The sequence below is a fragment of the Oncorhynchus keta genome, chromosome 26, assembly GCF_023373465.1.
Source record: "Oncorhynchus keta strain PuntledgeMale-10-30-2019 chromosome 26, Oket_V2, whole genome shotgun sequence".
Taxonomy (NCBI): Eukaryota; Metazoa; Chordata; class Actinopteri; order Salmoniformes; family Salmonidae; genus Oncorhynchus; species Oncorhynchus keta.
The window spans coordinates 11,429,085-11,438,592 of record NC_068446.1 but is presented as its reverse complement, the minus strand read 5'-3'; the positions used below and the strand labels follow the sequence as shown (position 1 = coordinate 11,438,592).

Below are 9,508 nucleotides of genomic sequence, written 5' to 3'. Positions count from 1 at the left end.
TAATATGGACTTGGTCTTTAACCAAATAGGGATATCTTCTGTATACCAACCCTACCTTGTCACAACACAACTGACTGGCTCAAATGCATTAAGGAAAGAAAATGTGAATACTGAATCTGCTACGATGAGAAGGAAACAGCCAACAGACCTATACACTTATTTCAATGCATTTTATTTTCAATGTCCAGCAATGCAATATGGTATGAAATGACATTAACATCAACATCTACTGTCTCTTTACAGTTCAACCAATACATAAACACTTCCCTAATAGCTCTGAGCCATAAAAGGGCATTATAATGTCAAGCAGTAGAAATTAGTATTTCCTGAATAGCAAAACGTATTCAGTGATACTGTACTAATGCATTTTGAAAAGGCCATTATACAAGTCCTTCGCTTTAGTCAACCTCTTCAATGGTTGAGCCTTGGGAGCTGGCACCAGAGCTAGACCGTGTCGGTGGTCATCCCTCCTTGCTGGTACAGCTTGGTAATGATGAATGAAGCTCGTGCTCCTCTCAAAGCTGCTCTTCATATTGAAGGTGTACGACTCCAGGGAGCTCTTGGCTGCAATTTTCTCCCCCTGTGCATTGTCATCAGCTTTGTATTTGTTGGCATCCTGCAACATCCTCTCAATGTCCTTTTTGCTGAGCCGCCCCTTGTCGTTGGTGATGGTGATTTTGTTCCCTTTGCCCTTGCTCGTGTCCACCACTGATATGTTCAGAATGCCGTTGGTGTCAATGTCAAAGGTCACCTCAAGCTGAGGGATTCCTCATGGGGCAGGGGGGATTCCAGATAGCTCAAACCAAATATTCTAACAAACTATAATGTTTTAGCTAAGGCTTTGTCTACACAATCAACATTGCATAATATTATATTTCTATAAAGCCTATAGTCCAATTGTTACAGCCATTTATGAAAATAGTGAAAGTTACTTACAGTTTGTGAACGTAGAGGTCTCGTTGAAAGGTATAGGGCAGTAGCCTAAGATCGCTCTTTACTTGCCTTCTCGCTTTAGTGTTCTCATTGAGTCAATGTTTGAAACTGAACGAACTTCGCCAATTTAGATCCTTTTTGATTTCTCGACATTTATCAACTCTGACTACACTGTAGAGCTCTGCTACCTGACCCCGTACAGCGCAGTGCAGTCATATGACTAAGATCATAACATGGTGTCATAAGTGCTTCAATCTCTTCAAATAAAAAAAAACAGGAGAAATTATTTCACTGAAAATAGTAATGTTCCTTGAGTTTTGTCGGAGTTTAGAGTGACAAAAAGTAGCTCAGCTAACTACTCTCTCATCTCGTTATTGAGCAGAGCAGCCCAAGCAGAGCCCACGCTGCCATGGATACTCACAGACAGTGTTCATGATATTTAGTTACAAGAAAGACTCAAACAAAAAATAACAAATCCGAAAGCGAACTGTTCCGTCAGGCACAGACACTAAACAGAAAATAACACCCCACTAAACCCAAACGGAAAATCACAATTTATATATGATCCCCAATCAGAGACAAGGATAGACAGCTAGCTGCCTATGATTGGGAACCACACTCGGCAAAACAACAAAGAAATAGAAAACATAGATTTTCCCACCCGAGTCATACCCTGACCTAACCAAACATAGAGAATAAATAAGGATCTCTAAGCCGGGCCTTAAATTTGGCAGAAGCAATCGGGCCTGGATAGGGTAAGGCTTGAACGTTGTGGGCATGGGTAGGGTCCTACTTAAAATTCATGCAAAGCAGGGCTCTACTATACTGACCAATAAGTGCACAGCTTCCTGTGTGGGGTCTTTCGGTTACAGAAGCACGGAGACCTGTCCAGAACTACTTGTGGAAGAATATTTGTGCCATGAACTTGGACAAATCAATAATTTATTATTATAAACTGGGTGGTTCGAGCCCTGAATGCTGATTGGCTGAAAGCCATGGTCTATCAGGCCATATAGCTAATTACATTGGTAACCAGTTTATAATAGCAATAACGCACCTCAGGGGTTTGTGGTAGATTGCCAATATACCACGGTTAGGGCTGTATCCAGGCTCTCTGTGTTGAGTCGTGCTTAAGAACAGCCAATAGCCTTCTATATGGACAATCTCGGGCCTTATTGCTTAAGTATCCAACGTTGAATAACATCTAAAGGCAATTATTATTATTACTCATAGATCAACTCATTTCAAATATTTGCAACAAGTCGCTTTATGGACACCAGGATTGAATCAGATAACCCATTGCACAGACTCTACTGCAGGTGGCGGTAATGAAACTTTTGTCACACCGCTCAGTGGATAAACGAGCACCGAGCGCGCTTCATTGTTTTGTGCTGTTCCGTAACAAGAGAGTACGTGTGGAATTTTGATCGGACAGGACAGAACGACGACTTTCATAATGCGAAAATAGCTAAAATATCATTGCTGCGAGTGCTTTTCAATGAACGATTAACAGCAGCTGCTGATGAGATATTTGGGGCTGTTAAAAAAACGGTGGCAGAGTACCAGGAAGAAATCTATCGTTCAAAGGAAGAGAACGAGAAGCTACGGAGGCTGCTTGATATCATTCTAAACCAGATATAAAGTTGCATAGAGCAGGTTAGTAACGTTAATTGATTAAAGTGTGTGTATATGAACATTTTTAGCAGGGCAAACAACGGTTAGAAAATAACTCAACTACCAACCACCCGTCCACCCAGTAGCCTATTCATAACCAATAGCAATCTAATTTCACCTAAGTTTATGACCCCCATAAATACCTTTCCCCCCTTTCTCTCTCTACTCTACAGATTTGACTCTTGGAAAGCCCGTTGTTAACATAGAGAGAGTCTGGTAACATCAAAGGGTTGGGAATGGAATCATATTTCAGTAATCCAACCAGTTGAAAGTATCCGTTGGTACAGTTGTCGTCTGATACATTATTACTGATGATAGGACGACATAAACTGTTTCTTGGAAAGTCTACACATTCTAGTTATCAGATTCACATGGAATTGTTGTGCAATTTAAATGTTTAAATATTAAACTATTTGTGAAAAGATGAAGTGTAATTTTAGCTTCAAAATGAGATAATTGTTTTCATAAGTGAACTATGCTCACTCAGTGGCCCCGCCCAAGTGAACAGGCATTGGTTGTGAACTATGAAACATGCCCTTCTCTCCACCACTACAAAAGCCAATTGACGAAAGTCAACCTTGTGTTCCCGATGATGTGAGGACTGCTGTCCATATGTTTAAAAGGGCTAATATCAACTACAGAACTAAGCCAATCTCAGCGTGAGCTCTGGTTGCGAATTGTTGAACACCTACAACCTAACAAAATTAACATTGTGTTGCCATGTGAGGACTGATGTCCATATGTTTTAGAAGGGTGAATTTCAACGTCTGGTGATGATCGACGTGCTGGAAGGATGAATTTCAACTATACCAGCCAGAATATAGCATGAGCTTATTGCAACTTGGTATGAACTTTGAACTCTTATTCACTAAAGAAGTGATACATCGTAGACGCCGAGTTAGCAGCAGCAGCAGCAGCTGTAAACGTGGGCTAGGAAAGGACGGACAATCTCTTCAGGAAGACAGGGTACTACAACGTATCCATTCTACCAAAATACATATTCTTCAAAGGACAAGGGAGATCTCTGCTGGGCAACCCAGCGTTCCATCTATGACCAATCTATTGAAGCGCAGCTCAGAGTAAATATTGCTGGCATTTTCCTTTTCCAAATGGGCGGTTATTTAGAATGCATAAGATTCTGTATTTTATGATAGCATAGCTTCATAAAGGTCCGATAGAGACCCAATCCTTTTGTTCCTCAGTCTCCCGCGCTTTCATTCAAACCCAGCCCCCTTTCTTTGTGTAACCAGCTGTCATATAGTTTCCGTCCGCTAGGGACGTTTTCTTGTAAGACATAATTAGTAATCAATGTATGATCCTGTGTATATGTAATTCTGTGTGATTATTTAGGGATTTAGTAAATAAATAATTAAACCAAATGTTGTATTGCTGATTCAACTTGATAGCCAGGGTTTGTGAAAATAATCCAGAATTTTACAACGTTCTAATGAGACTGAATAAGGTGACGATTAATAATTGACTGCTATTGATATGAAAGATTACCAGTTCTTTAAGAGACTGTTCGGAAGACAGCAGCTCTATAAACATTCTTCTGTGGTGCCTCAACTTCCTAGTTAATTACATTTACATGATTAGTTTAATCAGGTAATATTAATTACAGAGAAAAGATTTGATAAAATAGCATGTCATATCACTTAATCCATAGCAAAGACACAAACACAATCAAGAGGTGGCTGCCTGTCATATTCTAGCAGGCCTAAATGAGTTCATGATGAGTTTTTCTACTGTGATTATTATACATTTTCTGGTTAATATGCTGCGGTTGATTGACTGGTTCCTCTAGTGACATCAAAGTCCATTGTTTCAGAACGCCAAACGTCCCCGAACATTCAAGAGTACTTTGCAAACCTTTGTTTCAAAATTCATATTGATTCATTTTTAGGGATATCATTTTAATCAAGACAGAAAAACAATACTGTGGTTCCTGGTGAAAGGTTTCTTTCTCCATGACCCCTTGTTTCATATACACCCTTGAAGTAAATCGCAATTATGTTGTCTTGGTTTATTATTGTTGTCAGCTGAATTCACTTAGTCATCTGTTTCATCCTTCCTCCAGAACCTACTGTAACGGTTTTCATGTGGTGAAGGAGAGTCGGACCAAACTGCAGCGTGTAGATTGCGATCCATGTTTAATAAAACAACGTAACACGAATCAAAACACAAACTCAACAAAACAATAAACGTAATGAAAACCGGAACAGCCTAAACTGGTGCAAACTAACACAGAATCAGGACATCAAGACACTAAGGACAATCACCCACAACACAACCAAAGAATATGGCTGCCTAAATATGGTTCCCAATCAGAGACAACGATAAACACCTGCCTCTGATTGAGAACCACTTCAGACAGCCATAGACTTACCTAGAACACCCCACTAAGCTACAATCCCGCTACATACACACCACATACAAAAACCCATGTCACACCCTGGCCTGACCAAATAAATGAAGATAAACACAAAATACTTCGACCAGGGCGTGACACCTACAGCAGCTCACTCTCTCTGTCTCTGAAAAGGTTCCCACCAGAGCAGCAGCACTGTGAGCATGAGTGGAGACCTAGTCTGGGGCAGGAGGACCCAAAGCCCACACAGATTTATGAACAGGCGCTCAGGACCAGTTATGGGTAGAGAGCAGCTTCATGCTCTAGATCCAAAGACCCTAATGTTATATTCACTATTGCTTTTGTCAGAATCAGGACTCAACTGAGCCTTCACATATTTACCAAACTGAAAGTGAGGAATATGGACAGGGAGCCTTTCTACCATGCACTTCAACAGAACAGATCAAAACAGAACCTGATGGAGAGGGTTCCATGTCCCTAGAACCAACCAGTGAACCTCAGCCCCTCTCTGCATTTAATCACTATTCTAGTGTTCAGCGTGGAAACAGTGTGATCCTCAGTGTAGATCGTGTGGCGAGTGGAGAGCTTCCATCAGGTTCAATGCCACTGGAATCAAAGAGTGCACGGGTCAGTCAAATTGGCACTGCTGGTCTTCATTGGTGCAAGTTGTGGGGATTCCTTTCACACCACATTTTCTGTTATGATTAGAGTGCATACTAGTGAGAGAAAACCTGTCTGTGGTGTGTGTGTGTAGAACACTTTAAGTTTAAAAATGTTTTTTAAAGAAAGTGTAATAGATCATCTTGAAACTAACTTTGACACACATTTGATTAAATGGAAATTTTGCAAATATAATCTGAACCTGCACATGGAGACTCATTATGAGAAATCTTTCCAGTGCCAGGTTTATGGTGATTGTTGTAAGTTAAAGAGTACTCTCATAAAGCCTCAGAAGATTCACATAAGGGAAAATGAACCAATGAAATGGCAGCAGGTCTGAAAAAACGAAATGGAATCCCAAGAAAGTAACTTGAAGAGTTTTTTTTGCCATCATTGAGAAGGTATATGAATAGATTAAAGTAGAATTCTTATAGGTATTCTGATTCTGCGTCTCTGCTGCTGGATCGAGGCCCCGCTGCTGCCACAGGCCAGGCCACACAAGCCAGTCCCTGGACCCCACTCTTTCCCCACCACCTTCCCACTGCTCAGCTGTACCCCGGTCCATTGCATGGTGCCAAAAGAGGAAGGGTGAGGAGTATGCACACGCCCAGCAGCAGGGCGCTCTTTACTCGAAGCGCTGAAATGTATACCCCCTGACATTTCAATTCCTCATCAGACACCAGAATATGAAAAACTGCTCACCAAGCGCAGCGGGGGCCGTCCGGACCGCTATGCTGTTTTGCTATTCCGTGCATGCGTAACCGAAGAGAGATACCACAAGTGGGAACAGAATACTGTTAGGTTCTAATTCTCAGAGTAAAAAACTCAACTGACATTTATGAAAGCTTAACCAAGTTTATTGTGCCCAGAGGGTCAATACAGCTGCATTCCGACAACACGTTTCTAACGCTGCAAGTACAGTTGAAGTCGGAAGTTTACACACACTTAGGTTGGAGTCATTAAAACTTGTTTGCCGACCACTCCACAAATTCTTGTTAACAAACTATAGTTTTTCAAGTCGGTTAGGACGACACAAGTAATTGTTCCAACAATTGTTTACAGACAGATTATTTCAATTATAATTCACTGTATCACAATTCCAGTGGGTCAGAAGTTTACATACACTAAGTTGACTGTGCCTTTAAACAGCTCGGAAAATTCCAGAAAATTATGTAATGGCTTTAGAAGCTTCTGGTAGGCTGATTGACATAATTTGAGTCAATTGGAGGTGTACCGGTGGATGTATTACAAGGCCTACCTCTCAAACGCAGTGCCTCTTTGCTTGACATCATGGGAAAAAATCTAAAGAATCAGCCAAGACCTCATAAAAAAAATTGTAGACCTCCACAAGTCTGGTTCATCCATGGGAGCAATTTCCAAACACCTGAACGTACCACGTTCATCTGTACAAACAATAGTACACAAGTATAAACACCATGGGACCACGCAGCCGTCATACCGCTCAGGAGGAGACGCGTTCTATCTCCTAGAGATGAACGTGCTTTGGTGCAAAAAGTGCAAATCAATCCCAGAACAACAGCAAAGGACCTTGTGAAGATGCTAGAGGAAACAGGTACAAAAGTATCTATATCCACAGTAAAACGAGTCCTATATCTACATAACCTGAAAGGCCACTCAGCAAGGAAGAATGCCATAAAAAAGCCTGACTACGGTTTGCAACTGCACATGGGGACAAAGATCCTAGTTTTTGGAGAAATGTCCTCTGGTCTGATGAAACAAAAATAAAACTGGCCATAATGACCATCGTTATGTTTGGACGAAAAGGGCGAGGCTTGCATGCCGAAGAACACCATCCCAACCGTCCAAAGCACGGGGGTTGCAGCATCATGTTGTGTGGTTGATTTGCTGCAGGAGGGACTGGTGCACTTCACAAAATAGATGGCACTCATGAGGAACGAAAATTATGTGGATATATTGAAGCAACATCTCAAGACATCAGTCTTCAGTTAAAGCTTGGTGGCAAATTGGTCTTCCAAATGAACAATGACCCCAAGCATACTTCCAAAGTTGTGTCAAAATGGCTTAAGGACAACAAAGTCAAGGTATTGGAGTGGCCATCACAAAGCCCTGACCTCAACCCAATGTGTACAGATCTGAAAAAGCGTGTGCGAGCAAGGAGGCCTACCAACCCGACTCAGTTACACCTGTTCTGCCAGGAGGAATGGGCCAAAATTCACCCAATTCATTGTGGGAAGCTTGTGGAAGGCTACCTGAAACGTTTGACCCAAGTTAAACAATTTAAAGGCAATGTTACCAAATACTAATTGAGTGTATGTAAACTTCTGACCCACTGGGAATGTGATGAAATAAATGAAAGTTGAACTAAATCATTCTCTCTACTATTATTCTTACATTTCCCATTCTTAAGATAAAGTGCTGATCCGAACTGACCTAAAACTGAATTTTTCTGAGGATTAAATGTCAGGAATTGTGAAAAACTAAGTTTAAATGTATTTGGCTGAAGTGTATGTAAACTTCCGACTTCAACTGCATGTACCCAGTAGATCCCTCAGGTCCTCTGGCACTGGCCTTTTATCTGTCCCGAAGACTAGGACCAAGAGGCATGGAGAAGCAGCCTTTAGTTAATATGTCCCCAGCCTCTGGAATAGCCTGCCAGAGAACCCGAGGGGGCCCGAAACAGTGGACATATTTAAAAGGGATCTTAAAACACATGTTTTTTTTAGCTTTGCTTTTCCTTAGGATGCTTTTTTAGTGTTTTAGTTTAAAATTGTTATTCTTTTGTTTATTGTGTAAATATTTAATATTTGTTTTTATATTCATAGTTTTTTCCTTGTGAATTGCATTGTGTTGCATTCATGTCTGAAATGTGCTATATAAATAAAGCTTCATTTGATTTAGTATTCTGTTCCAGAATAAATAGCCTTTGGAATGAATGACTCAGGTCCTTCCTCCACTGCAGCCAGGTCCTTTCCTCCAGACTTTGTGGCTTGGAAAGGGTAGTGACTATTAATACATTAATCTAATAATCAAACAGATGGGGTTTTGGACAAGTAGGTACTTTAGTCAAAACACATCCATCTAGTGGATATATAGTGTCATTAGAATGAGTAGGAAATCACTATTCAAGACGAAGGCTGGAGGATCATAATTGTTACTATAAAATAATTAATAAATGATGGAAGGGATTTATGTTTTGGTATGTTAATGACATCTCCATGGGTCCACCTTGGTTGGGGGTCAAAGGTCATACCTGTATGTATTTTGATACCTGTATGTATTCTGTATGTATTTTGAGGTATATTGATGAGACAGAATGGGCAGCAGTGGGATGTGCTTTATTATCACATAGTACCATAAATGATAACTACACCAAACTTCACACAGAACAAGGAGACCCATTGGAAAAGTTTTATTATTATTAATATTATTATTATTATTATTATTATTATAAAAGTTTCATAGTCATCATAAGATTTAATATAAAATCAGTCACAACAGCCTATTTTCAAGATGGCCATTAATTTCAATGTGGAGAAACTGAATCTATTTCAGGGCATAGATTTGGGTGTCATTTTAAGGGATTTTTATTTTTAAAGGGTCCGATTGTCAAGAGGTTTTTAATTGACCTGTTTGTAGCTCAGGACCTGAAGCAAGGATATGCATCTTGATACCATTTGAAAGGAAACACTTTGAAGTTTGTGGAAATGTGAAATTAATGTAGGAGAATATAATACATTAGATCTGGTAAAAGATAACACAAAGATGTTTTCCCCCCCAATCATCTTTGAAATGCAAGACTAAGGCCATTAATAATAATAATAATAACCTGCCCAGGGACTGCGGTTGAAAATGAGCCGGCTGGCTATAAAACCGGCACTTTTACTGAAACGT

The 9,508-nt window shown here is 40.3% G+C and overlaps 1 pseudogene; it reads right to left on the bottom strand.

Annotated features, from left to right (window-relative positions):
- Positions 1-358: 358 nt before the first annotated feature.
- On the bottom strand, positions 359-910 carry LOC127912249 (heat shock 70 kDa protein-like; annotated as a pseudogene).
- Positions 911-9,508: the final 8,598 nt, after the last annotated feature.